Here is a 19393-nt window from a genome sequence, read left to right on the forward strand (position 1 = left end):
AAGTCCCAAAAACTTGTGGGACACTTTCAACTCTGAGTGACCTTAATATCACCTCAAAAAGGTCTGTGCACCCACCAGTGGCCAAATAATCAGAGTTTATATTATAAATTAGGAAAATTTTGTTGGTTGTCGGACCAGCACTGTACTAGTTTGTCCTCTAAGAGATGAACTGAAGATACTGTATAAGGAGAAGAACCACAAATTTACTGAGTTTCTTTGAGTTTCTTTGATCTGCTAGTAAACCCAGTCTTTGACCACAACCTCTGTATGGATAGTCTTTGGTTGGCAAATAATCAACTCAGACCACCTGATGACCCTTGCAAAATATTTTAATCCTCTAAAGATATATAACACATTTTCTGTATCATTAATAAATTTCATTTAAGAACTGTATATTGCAGTGCTGGTTGTAGTTTCCCAAAGGAGGTTGAAGATTGGGAGAGGAGAGAGTGGGGGGGGGGGTGATAGGGACAGAGGATTATTCAAGTAACAGTTCTTCTTTGTATTGAAGAACCTGCTTTTACCAAGAATCGGTCTCTGTTGCTTATACAGAGGTCTATTAATCCCTCTTTAAAGTTTTACAATGTCTTTGATCTCCTTTCATAAAACACAACAAAGTTTTGAATGAATATGCACTGAAAATGAATGACATAAAAAAAAGAATTACATAAAAAAAAAACATGAAAAATGAGTAACAATATATAATTTTTTCTCTTGGAAGTCCCAATGGTATTAATGCATTTTGTGCTTCATATATTTAAGGATTTGGCCTTGTACTTGAAATTGTCTTATAATTAAATATGTAAGAACCCTGCAAATCTGTTGTACCAGCAACACATGCACATAGTGAGTAGCATACTGATGGGACCTAACTAAATCATGTACATTTATAGAGAAGGGAAGGGTTGAAGGAATGAATAGGAATATCTGTAAAATCATACTTAACATTAGCTGTTTGTATGCAAACTTCGGACATACCCTCCTGACTTCACCTCAGATATGAATGAGTTAAAATAGGATTTAAAGTAAATAAAAATGAAATGAGAAAAATCACACCCCCCCCCCCCACTCTCCCCAAACTTCCCTCCCCTCTAGCTTAAAGGGTTATTAATAATTTTGATGCCCTGTCTGTAAAGTGAGGTTACAACATTCAAAAAATGACTGTTTGCTACTTCTCATACCACCATCCTCTTCCCCTCCCCGACTGCATTCCTAACAGTCCTGTAAAATTTGCGTTTTCATCTGTCTGTGGAACCAAGACACACCTTTCCGTTTGAAATATTTTAAATATGCGGTCCTGATATATCATTTAGCCACATGCAGTAGATTTTCAGTGGTCACATTATTAAAATTAAAATTGAATTAACATGACAATTGTAGTAATACCTGTGTGCATCTAATTCCTTGACACCTTCGTCGTCTCCTTGCCGCCCTCCCTGTTGAACTTTGCAATTGACCCAAAGGCATTGTACTTGATGGAATGTTGTTATGGGTCTTGTATGTTACTGGTGGGCCTCCTGCTGGGATAATTTCTTTCACCTGGATCTTCACATACAAGTACTCCTGCAGAATTAAGACTAGAACTCGCTCCAAGGGATTTTAAAACCTTCCCAGCTTAGGTCTCACTGTTTCGAGGGGAAAATTTGCCTATTGGGTTTTCCAAGGGATATAAAACTGGAGTAGTTTCTTGTGGTAGCCTTCTATTGTTGTTGTCTTATTTGTTTTTTTCTCATAGGATGATAATCTGCTTTAAGCCATTTTTAATAGTTAAAATATTCAAGTCATGAGATTTTGCTATTTATTGCTTTATCTGGTTGTCCTTGTTTAATACTTCTATAAAGTTAAGAAGTAAAAACTTGCCTAGTCTATATCTCCATATCTCCCTCAACCCCCCCTGCACCCTACCCCCCTCCAACCCCCCGAGGGATTGAAAAAAATGTAAGGTTTCTCTTCACACTTTGTAAGAATTCACTTCCAAGGAGAAAACATATATATTTCCAGATTCGATTTCTAGAGGGAATGAAAAGGATAAACATTTGCTCAGTCTCTCTATGAAGGGGATAAAAGTTTTATATTCTCTGCCAAAGTGATTGATAAAGAGGAAGTGAGACTTACCGTCATTATCGTTCTGGAATGACAGTTTATATTGTTTGTGGAAGTAGAGAAATTGTTTCTAAGTTGATAAATCTTTCCTATCTCTTGGTTTTTTGATGATGAACAGACAAAGTCTGTGATGTTTACTGACGGCTCTTGAAGAGCTCTTCTGATTATTTCGCTAAGAGCATCTGAACACACGAAGGGAGGGAACGAAGGAGATGTGGAGGTATTCATCCTTTCATGGCATACCTAACAGGGAGTATAAACTAATGTCAGGGATACCCAGTCTTTCCTGTACAATGCTGCATTGCATACCAGTATGGAGTGTGGCTTTTAAGTGTCATCGATTCTGGTCATCACCTAAAATAGCATATAATCCCTCTTCTAGTTTGTGAAAATAACATACTTTTTGATATTCCAAGGAATTTAATTCCAAGTCTTCAGATGTCAATCGAAAGAATCACCAGGTCTGGTCCTCAGAGAATTATATTGTTAGAGTGTATATTGTTTGAGGTTAGGGTACTTGGTCTTTAACAATGGCGAAAACAATGGTGTCCTCAGTCGTAATGAAAGGCCACCTCTAAGTGTGTGTGTATGTCAGCATAGTAAACATATTACAGTGATATTGCATAGTTGCAGTTCATAACCATACAGAGGCAGGTCTGCTGTAGCTAGGGGGTGTATTTAATTGGTACGTAATTCCTTCGATGTAACATTTCTCTTGGAAACTGTGGCGGTTTGTCTCCTGCTTTTGCCAAATTTGGTAAAATGTATCGTGTCTTTCACCACCAATGTATACCATACGAGGAAACAAATCGAGCCATAATACCGTTCAATTTTCCTTAGTCATGGTCTAAATCACTCCCAAAGTTCTAAATGTCAAGACAATTTGGTCTTTTCGTGTGGGCATCACGTTTGTAATGAAGTGCTGTGTTTCCTACCAATATAGAACATGGAAGGAAGCGGATTTCTGTATCACTCTCGTTGAAATATTCTAAGCAGAAAGAGTCACAATATTATCAAGCTGTGTCGCAAAATATTTTGTTACAACTCCTCACATCCTTCAACGGACAAAAGAGCAGGATACGAAACTAAATGCAATCCTTTTATGGACGCTACTGCCAAACGGATGCTCTCCTCTGGAAGGTCTTGCCACTCAATAATCACACAGTCATGATGATATACTTCTCCGTTAAAATTTCGGCCAATGTATTGGGACTAGAGCGAATGAAATAGATATGACAGGTCTCTGTGTGCTCACAAAGTAACAGGTTCTTGTTCAAAACATTAAACCAGGCACACATGCGTTGGCAAACATCTGGACCTCATAAGGTAATGTTGGCAAACAATGTATACTACATAGAGAACAATTTTACTGGAGTCAGTAAAGTACAGTCATGTATTCATCCCTACCAACCCCCCCACCCCCCACCCCCGTCCCTCGCAAAGCAACATATCACTCAAGGATATTTGTGAAAAAAAAATATATAAATAAAAAGAAGAAATGAGACTTATATAGTGCCAAATCAGTATCTAGACAAAAGTCACTGCTCAAGGCGCTTTACAAAGAAAACAGATTAATTTACAAAAGAACAAGTGAAAAAATGGGTCTTAGATAAACTTTTGAAAGGCTGGCTCTGCTACAGAATTGCTACATTACGTAACGGTGCTATTTAAGCATAGTAGTGATATGCATGCGTGAAAAGTGTAGCCTAACGTATTGACTAATGTACAGTTCCAGATGGAAAGGTTTGCACCACTGCCAGTGCATGCCTGCCTTTCATATAATGATTTGGTTTTTATCAAAACAATTAACAAAGACCGGACAAAGGCATTTTGTTTGAATTTTCATCTGCCTCGTATCTCTCTGAGAACGGACAAAAACTTGTCGGTGAAGAAAAAAATATGTCATTGTTTGATTATATATTTTTGTTTTATTCTTCATCATGTAAAGCGCATTTGAATATACATATGTTATAGTATTTGCGCTATATAAGGATCCATAATAATAATAATAATAATAATACAAAATAGGGGCACAATAATAACGTTGAGACCATCCAGATTAAATGCAGAGGCATTAATAACAATGTATATTTTTTTAAAGTTTTGAAAGTGCTTCCTCAATCTAGTAGTCTGTCTGCACACCCCTCCCCCCCATCTATCAATCCCCTGATAATGCTCTTGTGGTCAATGGTATATATTTTACCCTCCTCTGTTTTGCCTCTAGCCTAGGCCTACATATCAGTTATTGTTTAAATTTTGACAAATATTTCCAACTCTCACCAGCAGACAGTTGATAAGATGAAACCAACAGCTGCTACTTACTGCCATATATATACAGTCATATTGTACAGTACTGATTCTGTCATCATACTAACACTGATCTCTCATAAGCTAACAGGGCTTATTAGTTTTCTCGTCTGGTAGCAGCAGTACCTAGTTTTCTCTTTGTTATTGTAATAACTTCTTGTAATGTAACTGATGTGTATGTTACATCAGAATCACCCCTGTGCATAGCTATGACTATTTTTTCAACGCTGCTCTGGCAGAAAAGGAAGTGAGAATATTTTATAGTTCATCATACAACCCCTTAAAAAAAAGAGAAAATGAAATTTGAAGACAGATGGCTAGTGGGAAGCAGGAAGGGTTTTGAAATGCATTGATAAGAGATAACAACCTGATCAACTCATTACTAAAGCCATCTGGAGGCCAAATGGTCCTCTCACCGTCTTCACTGTGGAAAAGCCAGGTAGTAGAACAATGTGTTCACAGTGCCAGCTTAATCTCCGATTGCATAGTTATTTTTGACTTCTGCGAGCAAGCAGGAAATTGAGTCAAATCGTCATAACGATACTTTCTGTTTTAACTCGGTTCAAGAGCACACCACTTCATATCACTCAGCAGACATAAGTTTTTTGTAGTTGCTATTATCATGAAATCAAATGAAAATAGAACTAGTTTGAAGTATATATAAATGTGGATTTTGTTTTGTTATATTTGTTTAACTGGGATGGAATATTAGCCGTTTAATTATATTGGTGACAAAAATCACTTTTCAAATCTTGTTTTCAGAGCAGATTGTAATCATCCCACTATTAGATGAAGAAGTAAAGTTCTTAGTGGGTAGTTGTCATGGTAACTGTTTGATCAAGTTCCCTATCTGTTCAAAGACATCCGATGTTGTCAAAATGTCAGTTGCGAAGTATTGGTCAAGTTAAGCGCAAACTGGGCATTTCAGCTAGAATATATATGTAAACAGTTTTGAATTCAGCACAGTACTATATAGTTTTTTGTATTCCTCTGGTTTTAGCATGCTGTGGTTTATCAGGTGATAGTTTGGGAGAAGTGCTCGGTAAAGTTTAAAACTTGTGGATCTGGAAAGTGGAGGATTTCTCATGGCACTCCTATGAAATGATATCGGGGGGTTGGGGGTGCGGGGTGGGTGGTGCGGGGGATGCAGGGGGAAGAAACAGCCCTGTGTTATATGAGTTGACATATTTTTGTAGCCATTGATGCAGTTCTGAATCTAGAACCAATGACCAGTGGATTTCAAAGTCAGTGCAGACACTGGTCACAGTTTATCTCATTAGACCACAATTTTTATAATCTCCTTATTTTCCTTTTAAAAGTATATTATGAAAATAAGAATACATTTCCTTGATTCTTATAACTCACTGGTCCCCCTAATTGATGTTGGCCCCCCTCCCTCCCCCAGGGCTATGCCCCCTTCCCTCCCACAACCTTATCAGGCCTGCCACTGATATTATATTAATAAATTAGAATTAGGAATCTCTGTGTTATTTATTATTTGCTATGTGTGCCTGTGTAAGTACTATAATATTATTGTTGAATATATTATTTCGAAACATTTTACTTGGGTTTTGCCTTAGAGCTGCAAAACATGTCCCCCAAATGGTAATGGTGTTCTCTTCCATTTCTATATTTCTTTCCTTTGGAGTGTGAAATATTATGATCGCAATTTGAGTCCAATTACGTCCAATGAGGAAATACTGTATTTCCTGCTATTGGTCGATAATATATTTGCTGTAGATTTCTTCATGAAAAGACGAAATCAACTCAAGAGGTAGTTTAGTGCACGAGTGCTTGTAGTTTGCATCAATTTTTTCAAAAGCTTTTTAGTTTTATAAATACTCAGCATATTAAGCATATATGATGCAGAATATTCTTTTGTCTCTGTGCATGTGTTTCTATGATCCATGATATTAACCTCATCAGAATAGCAGGGATTTCACTTTCATTTCTGGAATATAACAGATAAACAACATCTAAAATGGGTCCCTATGAAGTTTTTTTTTCTTTCTAGTTTTGTAGTCTCTAAGTGGCGAAACCCTTTTCATTGGAGGAGGGATATCTTTTTGCCTAAAAACTGTTTCTTAGCAGAATTAATCTTCAAGAAACAGAGCATTATTTGTTCAGACATTTTCAAAATTCCTCAAGTGTTCCTTTACCCCTCTCTTTTTCCCAAACTTTTTACTTCTGGTATATACTGTACCTACAATGATTATGACTAGTGATGCTACTGGGTATACCTCACTTGCTTATTTTGGTCCCTCTACTTCCTCCCCAACCTCCCCCCATCCCCTCCCTCCCCCAACAGGCCACTTTGATACCCAAATCATTATGCAGGGCTTTTTAGCTTTTTATTGTTCTGTTTTTGTGTAGGCCTAATGTTACCCTAGATGTATAATTACAAACATAACTCAGTTTTGGAGTTGGCTATGAACTGATTTGTATTTGTAAAGAGCAATATTATTTGTTAACTTATGCATTGTTTATTTTTTTATTCTCTGCCTATAATCACCATTGTTTCCATATTGTTTGTGACGAGTCTGATGGCGGCACGCATGTGAACTTTCGATCACATATCTGTCTGCCAAAAAAACGAAGAAGAGTAACCTCCCGCAGTTAAAACAGTTAAAGAATGAAACATTTAGAGCGAAGTGAAAAAGAAGTTCACAAGACATGCTGTCATCTTGAGTTAGGGAGCTTTAATATCTGTAAACATGTAGTCTCCTGAAAGGGAATAACAAGGAAGACTGTAAAAAAACCTTTGAAAAACACAGATATCAGAGAACTCCAAAAACAGTTAGTAATTTTATATAGCAATAGATAGATAGATGTTGATTCTGTTTTAGTTGAGTTGAATTTGATGGAGGTTTGATTTTTATCTCAGTTGTTTGAAAGAGGAAGACAGATTTAAAGCTCAGGAAACAGCTGTGGGTTGCCAGGCATGACTAAGTTGCACCCTTACCCTGTCACTGAGCCAAATTTAGACACAGACCTGTCAGTATTGTAGTCAAGTCATCCTGGTTTAGACAATTAATTCCAGGCAAGATATCATCAGCCCAGACTACTGTAGGTCAGAGTGAGCTTCTGTTGCTGTCATCTTGCTCTCGATCTCCTCTCCGGCTCGTCGTAAATGGAAGGTTTACGTGGTGGAAGGTTTACGTGAGGGATTAGCGGAGGGGGCTTTGCAATAAAGCAGGTGCATATATATGTGACATGGTACAGCCCTATAATCAGTAACGGGGCTTAGTGAGGTAACATCTGTTTTGTGATTGATGGATGGGCCGGCTTGGCACATATTAATATGTTATTCCTACTTAGTAAAGGGAATTTTGACTGCACAAGGAGGTATATATACTGTACATAGTTTATAGGCTTCACAATGCACTGCTACAACTGTCATAGGGAATACCTGAATTTGTAAGTAGAGATGATGGCCCTTTGTTTTTATGTATCCAAAATCACTCTTTTAGAGACCACAGTTCACCCTGTAGCCTTTTGGACTGTTAAAGCGTAGGTTTTCCAAATCTTTCTATTCCTGAGATCAGTGGTTCAAATCCTGCTCTGTTAAAGTAATTTTGCTCTTTTCAAATCTTAATAATACAGTCTCTCTTTGCAATGCATTACCTTTTCTAAAGTCTCTTTTCACACAATGAGACCAGTTTTGAAGTTCATCAATATTCCATCTCTTGTTCCTTTATTGCTTGGGCAACTCTTAAAAATCTTATCAAGTAAACAAACCAAGTTTGTAATTTCACTTCAGCAATAAGTCAAGCATTTGAAAATGTAGCCCAAATTTACTACAACAATTGAATGTCTTATGGATGTAAATTTCACTTGAATCACAGAGTTTAATATGCGATCAAGGTCAAACAGTTCAAAATGGAGCCCTTAAACTTGCAAGAAATTTTGATTGGATTCAATGCTCTTGTGACTTGTGATGATAATTTGTACTAGTTGAGGGAGCTCTTTCAATATGAGCTCTGAATGATATATAAATCCTACATTAGAAGCTATTAACTCAGACCAGCAAAGATTGATCAACCTTATATTTGCTGGTATCTCTATCTGTCCATCTGTCCACAATTTATATGAGTTTTGATGAAAACATTCTTCCCTTGAGTGGTGGGCTAGGCTGTTTAGGAAATGGAAGGTAAAGTTCATTGGGTATCAATCTCGACCAACCTTCTGTGGCATAGCAAAATGTTTACCAGGGTTGAAAAGGATTGAGTATATTCATTAGCAGTCGTGATAACTATTTAGCACTAGCCAATCAGGTCACTCCATTATTCTAAGGTCAAAGGTCATGTACAGTTTACAACCAGTTGTGTCTTTTTCAGTATGATTCTCAGTTAGCAAATAGTGTAAGAGTATATCCATTAGCATTTTTGATAACTATTATGTACTAGCCAATCAGGTTACTTCATTATTCTAAGGTCAAAGGTCATGTGCGGTTTAAAACCAGTGATGTCATTTTCAGTATGATTCTCAGTTAGCAAATAGTGTAAGAGTATTTTCATTAGCATTTTTGATAACTATTATGTACTAGCCAATCAGGTTACTTCATTATTCAGAGGTCTTGTACAGTTTGCAGTATGATTCTCAGTTAGCAAGTAGTGTAAGAGTATATTCATGTAGCATATGTGTTAACTATTAAAGCACTAGCCAATCAGGTTACTTCATTATTCTAAGGTCAAAGTTCATTTATGGTAAAACGGGGATGGGGTGGACTTAAGGAAAAGGAAAAACCATGAAAACATAAATGCATGAGAAAGTAAAGGGTTTTAGAAGTTTCCAAAGATGTAGGGGAGAAGCTATGGCCTCTTAGCATTTAGACCCTAGCTCTGGTTTGTTTTCACTACTTCACCAACTTCAACCCCAGGAGAAAATCGGACCAGCTATTCGTGTCTGAGCACTCCGAAACCCTCCATATTTATTATTCACACCGTTAGTGACTGCATAGTTATTTCAGTGCACACCAGTCGCCGTAAAACGACCGCTGTTTAGATCATCACATGAATACCTTGTCTTAGAATAAATGAAAAGCTCTGTTAGTCCCATCTCGTTTCTCTCTCGAGATGAGAAGAGTGCCAAGTTTTCCCCAAGAGGAATTAAAACATCCCTTGGAATGAGAATCCCACCTGGTCTCCCCGTACTTTACAGCAGTGATGAAGCACACAGCGATCATGATGATTACTTTTCAACATTGTGTAAGTTTTTCTTTTTTCCTTCTTTTTTTTTTCCTTTTCGAAATGCTTTTCATGCTAAATTTCTACCGTAGGAATGAGTTAAACAGAAGGCTGCTGTTTAATGAAGGAGAAAGAAATTGTAATAGTCATCTGTATGTCAGTAATTGCTTCTTCGGGAGCAAAAAAGTTACAGACCTGTTTTTGCCATTTTGATTTTCTCCTTGTAGTGTCCTTATAAAATGTTGCGCTTAGGGCTGTTTAGCAGGACAAAAATCTGTTTTGAAGAAACTGAGTACGTGCACAATTTTTGCTTAAACTAGAACGGTTTTTTTTGTTGGTGATTCTGGTAAACAAACATCAGAGTCCGGTATAATCAAGGACAAAGTCAATTTATTATGAATTTAATGTAAAGATTTTTTGTCTGGAACATCTTGGCTCTCTTTAAAGCTTTGACAGTTATTTGCCAATAGTCTTTACTGCCCTCTATTATATGGTACATTAAAAGCATTGTTGTGTAAAGAGGTATACCTAACACAAGAGGACCTGCTGTCGGAGTACCCTTTGTGCTGGATTGGTCCGTTTGGGTAGGGGCCTAGGGGATACCTTAGGGGAGTTGTTCCCACTGGTCCATTTGGGTAGGGGCCTAGGGTATACCTTAGGGGAGTTGTTCCCACTTGGTAGGTGGATAGCGGCCTAGGGGATACCTTAGGGGAGTTGTTCCCTCTGGGTAGGTGGGTAGGGGCCTAGGGGATACCTTAGGGGAGTTGTTTCCACTGGATAGGTGGGTAGGGGCCTAGGGGATACCTTAGGGGAGTTGTTCCCACTGGATAGGTGGGTAGGGGCCTAGGGGATACCTTAGGGGAGTTGTTCCCTCTGGGTAGGTGGGTAGGGGCCTAGGGGATACCTTAGGGGAGCTGTTTCCACTGGGTAGGTACTAAGGCATGAACAAGTGGGGTAGGGAGGGGGGGATGAGAAAATTACATTAGTTTTGGAAGTTCCTGAATTGTTTATCTGCCACAACTGTGTACATACATTCCTACAACTGGTGAGGAAATTAAGGTGTGATTAATTTAAGTTAAATATTCTACAAAAGAAAAAAAGCTATAGTTGTAATGAATTTTACATGTGACATGAACGGACTAAGATTGGGTGATCTTATGGAGGTAAAGACTAGGAGAGGAGGAATGGAGGGGGGGGGGGGGTTTACAGGTTGCAGGGAAGTACAGTAATATTTACCACTTGTTTTAATGCTTTACGACTTATGTAGTTTGTATAGGTGCGTTGGTCCATGTATGTTTGTGGGTTATGTTGTGGTCGAATGTTCTGAGAAAACAATAGCAGCTGGTATTATGTTTAAACTGGTCATAAGAGTGAATTACTACCAGCAATATACAGAATGGTTTGTTGACATCATGTAACACTCAAGGGTTTGCTTACATCATGAAACACTCAAGGAATGGAGAGGCACTTCATCATATTTTTTTATATATGTTTTTTTTTGTTTTCTGTTTTATATAAAAAAAATTATTAACATAAAAATTTCACTAAAGTTTACTAAGTTAATCGTTCAGCTATTAAGTTTTGTCGACGATCTCAAACGATTACCACTGTATGTCTTTGCGGACTACCGGCAGAAATTAACATTTTCAAGTTTTACATCATTCCTATTGTTTAGAGAAGTTTGAATGTCATTTCCAGTGCTACAGAAGAAGAAAGTCTCGTAAAACGAGGGGTAATATATCTTGTATTTGATCTTGCGGTCTCAGTTTTCTGGATCTTAAAGTGGTTGCCTTCATGTGATCAATAAGTTTTTATCAAACCTAACAAGAGTATTTCTTGGATAAAGATTTTAGTTGGTGAACCTAACATACATACATTCCTAGACTTTGTGGGTTACAACAAGAATTTGATTCAAATCTCAACATTTCCTTGTCCAAGTGTAAAAATTTGGGTATAAAGGAAATAACAATAAGAACTCTTTCAAAAATATTTTTACTCTTAGACTCATAGATAGAAATATCCAAGTGAAAATTATTGACTAGTCAGGCATATACATAATTAATGCCATTGTTTTGGATTTTTATTTGGTATAGCAGACCCGTATCTAGGGGTATGAGTGGAACCCCCTCCACCCCCCTCCAACCCCCCTCCACCCCTCCACCCCCACCCCGGTTAACTAGGAATGGGCTGCAATCTGTGCTTAACCTCAGGTTGTCAGGTGAGAAAATTGATCTGTTGGTTGTTATTCCGAGAAATATATGTATGTATTGATTTATTGAACTAATTAATTAATAAACTAATTAATGCACATAGCTGAACAATTTTGCATTTCTTTTGCTGCATATATGACATTTACTTGCACAAAAATGTCATAGATTCCATTTAAAAAAAAAAGGGAAAATTATAATCCAATTTGCTAATTAGGAGATATGAAGCAATTATTTTACTTAGAAAAGAATATTTAAGTTTTACTTCACTGTCATTTCAACTGATTTCATAAATGCAAGCCAAAAGTTCAATTTTTATGGATAGGAGAAGTTTTTTTTTCTCTCTCCCTCCCTCTCTCTCTCTATCTTCTTCTATCATCTTGTTGTATTGCATGCAAAGTTTGGTTCAAAGGCTTTAATAAATTTTTCAGATTGAATTATAAGCATGGTTGATTTTTGCTGGTAGGTTTAATTTGCCAAGTTTTCCCCTGACCGGTTTATACCTCACAGTTGGAGTATAACAAGACACGTGGCTCAAATAACTGTTGAACAAGATAAAGTGGATTTCCAATCGCTTCAACCTACTGGTACCCTTCTCTCCAAGAATGATAACTGTGACTATATACTACAGCCAGCAAGTTGTGTTCTAACTCTCTGTAATCCAGTACTACTCTTCATGCAATTTGTAACAGTAACTGAATTGGACGTCATAAATTCATATGGAAATGAATGGTAGAGGAGTACGTCCCCCATTTTGTAAATTTAAGCCTACAGTGTAACATGTATCAAATTTGTGTTTGTGGGAATGTTTCATTTGTTTTATTCTTTTGAAATAGAATATTTAAAATGTTTCTGAACAATAACAACAAAGATTAAATAAATGGGGGGGGGGGGGGGATTGGAGTTTTTCTTTTAGAATAAACCATTTCCCAAGCCTGGGAATTTTGGTTTTGGTTTTTATAAACTAATGTGTTGAGGTTAGCAATGTAAATGTATGGTGCATAAAAGGACTGTGAGGTAGCATTGTAAATGTACAGTACATTTAAGACTGTGTAATATTGAGGTATCATTGTTAATAAATGAAGTGTATAAAAGGACTCTGTATTGAGGGACGTATCATTGTTTATGTAAATTTAGTATATTAAAAGACTGTGTATTGAGGTAGCATTGTTAATGTACAGTACATTAAGGACTGTATTGAGGTATCATTGTTAATGTAAAGTACATTAAAGACTGTATTGAGGTAGCATTGTTAATATGAAGTACATTACTATTGAGGTAGCATTGTTAATGTACAGTACATTAAGGACTGTATTGAGGTATCATTGTTAATGTAAAGTACATTAAAGACTGTATTGAGGTAGCATTGTTAATATGAAGTACATTAAGGACTGTATTGAGGTAGCATTGTTAATATGAAGTACATTAAGGACTGTATTGAGGTATCATTGTTAATGTAAAGTACATTAAAGACTATTGAGGTAGCATTGTTAATATAAAGTACATTAAGGACTGTATTGAGGTATCATTGTTAATGTAAAGTACATTAAAGGACTGTATTGAGGTATCATTGTTAATATGAAGTACATTAAGGACTGTATTGAGGTATCATTGTTAATGTAAAGTACATTAAAGGACTGTATTGAGGTATCATTGTTAATATGAAGTACATTAAGGACTGTATTGAGGTATCATTGTTAATATGAAGTACATTAAGGACTGTATTGAGGTATCATTGTTAATGTAAAGTACATTAAGGACTGTATTGAGGTATCATTGTTAATTAATGTAAAGTACATCATATGAAAATCCGCCCTTTAGTGTAAGACTGACATTCATTTTTCGTCGCTGGCCACTTCTGCACCTTACAAGGTTATTAGTCTGGAACATTAGCATGTGTGTTACATAATCAATTAACCAAGCCTAGCGAAGGAAACGAACGAACGAGCTTGGAAAAGTAACTTCCTCAGCTCAAATTTCCAGTGATCTACAGTACCATGAGAGCCAAGTAAAATGCCCGAGGTAGGGAAACTGTTATTGCAGTGGTATTAAAGGGTGCATTTTCAAATGTTAGAGAACTTTGTATTGAGTTAGCTCTGTATTAATGTAAAGGTTATTAAAGCGCTGTGTATTTTTACTAGCTCCCATTTTCCTCCCCCCCCCCCCCAATCCATTTTTGCCTCTTTTCTTGTGCTTGAAGTAGCATTTTACAGGTTAGGACTGTTAGAATTTTGGTCTCCAGATTTATCAAACCCGTGAGTATTTTCCTAAAAAGAGATTATATTTAAGCTCAGTAAGGGATTTGGACTCTATATGCATGTTTAAAAGTTGTGACAGTTGCATCAGGCCACAGTCAAACTTTTCAATAATAAGTTGATGTAGAAATAAATTAATGTCGACTCTGTAATTTCATAAGAATGGATTTTTTCGGTAGTTTTTTTGCCGCATGCTGCGTAGAGAACAGTGTCCTTGGTCCTCTCACCGTAGGTGATGTATTGATTGTTTTGGGATACATGGTTGCTTCACCTTTGCGTACTTTTTTTTTACCTATGTCGATTATCTACTAAACCCATTACCTTGAACCGCCGACGACGTCGTCATTTCTATCGTTTTTTAATTTTTTTCATGTCCGACACTTGCAGATGTCGTTCCTCGCCTCCCTTTAAGCCCACCTGCCTATTACCCACAAAGCCGATCAATTTAATATACAAATTTACTTTCATTTTTTTCAAACTTTTTTTGACATTTTCATCCAGTCAGTTAATAATTTTTATTCATCTCTTTACAAGCTCTCCTAATGCCACTAATCAATTAATTTTGGGAAAATCCATGTAATTTGCAGGTGTGTGTTTTTTTTTCCTGTTTTTTTTTGGTCAATTCCCTTAGTACATCAGTGAGAGTAATTGCACCTGTTTGTGTTGTTATAGCCAACGCATATATACTGTACTGTACATCAGACAGAAGAGTACAGAGGGCATACATGTGGTCTTTTTAGAGCAGTGAAACGCAGTGTATAGTAGACAAACCATAAAATTGTGCAGGCTGCACAAAATATGTAATATAATATGTACTATAAATCAATGCTGGCTGGTGAAGGTTCAAGGTATCAAACCAGAAAGGTTCTGTTTTTAAAAAAAATATTGTAAAAGAATGATGGGACGAAAATTTGTTAGTTTGGTCTCCCGTTTTCTTCCTAATCTGATGTTATCAAGTCACCTGGTTTCCTGTTTCCGTTTATCCTGTTTAATTATCACAAGTTGCATTACTGTGGTCATAGAAAGCATCATCCGGGTCGAGTCTCTTAATCTTCACAGAGACTTCCAGGATATATTCTCTATCTAAGAGGCTATTTGTACTTAGAAATTTTTCCCCTTTAGAAATCCCTCCTTAATTGGCTCTTCGACTTTGACCTCGGGTAGGTTTATGGCTCTCTGTATGCATGTACAATGTAATTATTTAAGACTTCATTTACCAGCAATTCCCTGACTGAACATAGACAACTTTCTCCCCCCCCCCCCAAAAAAAGTGTCTATTCTATAAAAACAAACTTATTATCCCCGTAGGACCTCTCGCGAGGTGGACCAGGGGTTAAACTCCTTTTGATTTGACCAATGGCTGCTCCTCATTTAGTGAGGTATATTTAACCAGTTCTTTCAACAGCATGAATGATTTGGGCTATACCTTGTTGGGTTTGAAAAGTCAGTATGGTTTCATCATTCGTGGGGGAATGTGGTATTTTGTATGGTTACTGTTCACACTTTTTATATTTCATCTAATAATTGGAGTATGGTATGACTGATAGGTTGCGACTGACGCATGGCAAATTCAAAGCTCGTACTGACCTGGTGGTCATCAGTATCGTTCACGAATATGAGCTCCAAAATTGCAAAAAGGGTCATTCATTTTCAAAAGTGCCCCAAAATATTTGATCTACCGTCCATGTCATACAGAGTATTTGCCATTTACGGTTTCATATTTCATTCGCTGGTCTTACAATCCCGGACTGTCTCGGTATAATTGGTTACTCAGAACTCCAGGAAAATACTTCACAAAACCGTCACCAAGTTTTAGCATGTTTTTTACATTTGACATTAAACTGATTAGGCGATTGAGTTCCTCGCATGGAAAATTAATATTAACTGTGTCCATATTAGAGGTGTAACAAGAAACTGATTGGTTTTATCTAAGGAGTAGTCATTTCCCCTTCTACAGGCCACTTCCACCCCCTCCCTCCCCCCTCCCTCCCCCCTCCCTCCCAAATCTTCCCCATAAAAATTATCCAACTACAAGGTATGTCTTTGATTGACCTTTAATCTTCTTCCTTCCTTTCTTTCTTTTTTGTTGTTGTTAATTGGTGTTCAAATTTCCCATCTGGTTTGTTTGCATCTCTCTGTAGGTGAATTAATTGCAGGATGTTACTTATATTAGTCTAATATTTCAATATTTCCTTGAACTTTAACAAAACATTACAGAACTTTATATCCTTTCAAAACTAGGCCAGGAATCCCCTAACATATACAGCAATCCCTAACATTTTAGGGGGGATGTTTAGTGCTTCTTGTTGATTTTATATGCTGTAGTACTTGGATTATTTTGGTTATAGCTATATATTATATAGTACTTGAAGAAGTTCGCTTATTGATATGAGTAGGGGAAGGGATAGTAATAATACTGTCAGTAGGTATGCAGGGATTCATTCATTTGTTACGAACCTAAGATTATGTCTATAATTATTTATCTTTTTTTTTTCTGTCTTAACGTATCTGTTTCATTGTTTTAATTTAGCAAACATGCTGTGCTGTGTGATGTTATTAAATGTTGGTTCCTCTCTGAAAGCCGAAACCATTTGTGGTGATTGGTTGATGTGAACAATTTTTAAAATGACCTCTGCAATGATTGAGGGGGTTGGAACTCTCTGATGTTCTGGGTCTGAGCTCATTCTTGCAGACAGTAAGTAAAGACTGTGGAAGGAGGGCATGTGGGGGGGGGTGGGGAGGGGGAGAGGGCATGCGGGGGGTGGAGGGATTGTGATAGGACTTGTATAAAACTATATAACATAATTCATTTGTTGTTATCATGAAGTACAATTTTGTCCGGAATAGATTTTACTGACGAGATGGGCCACCAGAATCCTGGTGGCATGATGAGAGGCCTTTCACATGGCCAGAGGGGGTTCAAATGCAATAGTCAGAAGTGCACATTGGGCACATGTGGTCAAGTTAGCTGGCGACATTTTGTTGCACTTTTCTCTTCTTTTCTGTTTCATTTGAAGTCAGTAAAGTTCACATGGCTGGAGAAATCTACGGTTCAGCTGCAAATGTCTGACAAAATTTCTGCAAACGACATCAACAGGGTAGGATTTCATCTGGTTTGAACTTGATTGAGGTAGTACTAACATATCATTTGTCAGTGATGTTCATTTTATCTGTTTGTTAAGGTTGTTAAATTGGAAGTTATAAAACTCTCCACAATGAGATAATCTCACCTGGTAACGATGATCATTTTCCTGCAAATTCGATATAGGTAAGATCGCTTGCAAATTATTTGTCAAAAAAGTGGTTATGTCCGTCCTGGAAATGAGATAATAAGAACTATATATCTGAATGGAAGTACAAGTTACATTTCCTGTGCGTGTCAGAGAATGTATGGGGTTTGGCAATGGAAGCATGGAATTTCATGCTTGTAAAGGGAAGCCAGGATCATGTGGTCTTAGTTTGCCACAGATGGAAAGGTTATAGCCATTTATATTTGACTGTGAAAGAGGTTTAAATTTATGTGTTTATCTTGCACTCGATAAAATCGCTTCGTTACCGCCCTCCAATACTTCGAGAAACGTCATGCAGTCTTGATCATGTGGTCTTAGTTTGACACATTTGGAAAGGTTATAGCCATTTAATATTTTACTGTGAAAGAGGTTTAAATTTAATAGCTACTTTGTGTTTATCTTGCACTCGATAAAATCGCTTCGTTACCGCCCTCAAATACTTCCGAGAAACGAAACTTTGTCACAACGTCACCTGAATTTATTAAGCTTTAGAAACGATTTCCAAGTTATGTTAACAAGTGTTTTCCCTCGCTGCAGTTATCATGCACAGTGGCGGAGCGTCCATACAGTCAGGGGGGGTGGATGCCCCCCCTGATGGACTCAAATGGACTGCTGGCGCCCTTTTCAGCTTTTTACCACTCTTTACTTATTCGCGATTATTGACTTTTTTATTGCGCTCTCTCTCATCTACCTATTGACATTTGTCACAATTTTTTGGCGATGACACCTATTTATCCTTCTTTCATCTGCAAATTAGCAAGGCCTGGAAAGGGTAATTTCCAGCGATCTAGGGAGTATCTTTACTCAAAAAATTTCTGTACGCTCAGCGCCAACCTGTGGTGGTGTCCGCTTAGATAGTGTCGAAGCGCCCCTACAGACCATTCTCGACCCCCTGACCAATACCCCTAGCTCCGCCACTGATCATGCAGTTATCATGGAGAACATGGCAGCTCCTTGCAGTATGGCGACGAGTACAATGGCATGAGTACCAGTGAAATTTACTTGGTGTGAGTAGAAGTAAGAGTTAAAAGCTTGCAGTAGGTCAATGAGTACAAGATTATGAGTACCAGTGAAATTTCCTTTGCATGATTATAGGAGTAAGAGTGCAAGGCTTGTAGTAGGCCAACGAGTACAACGGTATGAGTACCAGTGAAATTTCCTTGGTGTGAGTTGAAGTAAGAGTTAAAAGCTTGCAGTAGGCCAATGAGTACAAGATTATGAGTACCAGTGAAATTTCCTTTGCATGAGTAGGAGTAAGAGTGCAAGGCTTGTAGTAGGCCAACGAGTACAACGGTATGAGTACCAGTGAAATTTACTTGGTCTGAGTAGTAGTAAGAGTGCAAGGCTTGTAGTAGGCCAACGAGTACAACGGTATGAGTACCAGTGAAATTTACTTGGTGTGAGTAGAAGTAAGAGTTAAAAGCTTGCAGTAGGTCAATGAGTACAACATATTGAGTACCAGTGAAATTTCCTTGGTGTGAGTAGGAGTAAGAGTGCAAGGCTTGTAGTAGGCCAATGAGTACAACATATTGAGTACCAGTGAAATTTACTTGGTGTGAGTAGAAGTAAGAGTTAAAAGCTTGCAGTAGGTCAATGAGTACAACATATTGAGTACCAGTGAAATTTACTTGGCATGAGTAGTAGTAAGAGTGCAAGGCCTTTAGCAGGCCAAGGAGTACAACAGCATTAGTACAAGTATTAGTAGAATTCCCCTTGGTATGAATCAGTCCAAGTACAAACTTGTTGTAGATAAATGTAATGATACAAGTTAACAGGTCCTTTAATTCTCTGCTCTCTATCTGGGGTCTACAGAGCCCAACATAAGGGCAAAGGGGGGGGGGGGTGTGATGGAGAAATTGGGATCCATAAAAGACAAATGGGGTATTACATCATTTTATTATATGCTAATTTTATCCATTCAGTCAGCACAATTATGAGAGTGCTATCTAAGGCAAAGAAAACCAACTTAGTTTTATGACCTTTGGCCCATGATGAAGCTAAAATCATTGTGGTACTCCCTTAGGGTATGTGGACATATGCCTCAT

At 37.5% G+C, this 19393-nt stretch overlaps 1 protein-coding gene and 1 long non-coding RNA gene across 15 annotated transcripts in view; both read left to right on the plus strand.

The window, feature by feature from the left end:
• Positions 1-19393, plus strand: part of LOC139961728 (protein CBFA2T1-like) — a 157862-nt gene that overhangs the window by 78132 nt on the left and 60337 nt on the right. The gene's annotated exons all lie outside the window — the stretch shown is intronic.
• On the plus strand, positions 7785-15733 carry LOC139961723 (uncharacterized). The gene is made up of 3 exons (XR_011790972.1): positions 7785-12964; positions 13205-13245; positions 13574-15733. It is a non-coding gene; the product is annotated as an uncharacterized lncRNA (long non-coding RNA).

Source organism: Apostichopus japonicus, chromosome 3 (assembly GCF_037975245.1).
Source record: "Apostichopus japonicus isolate 1M-3 chromosome 3, ASM3797524v1, whole genome shotgun sequence".
Lineage (NCBI taxonomy): Eukaryota > Metazoa > Echinodermata > Holothuroidea > Aspidochirotida > Stichopodidae > Apostichopus > Apostichopus japonicus.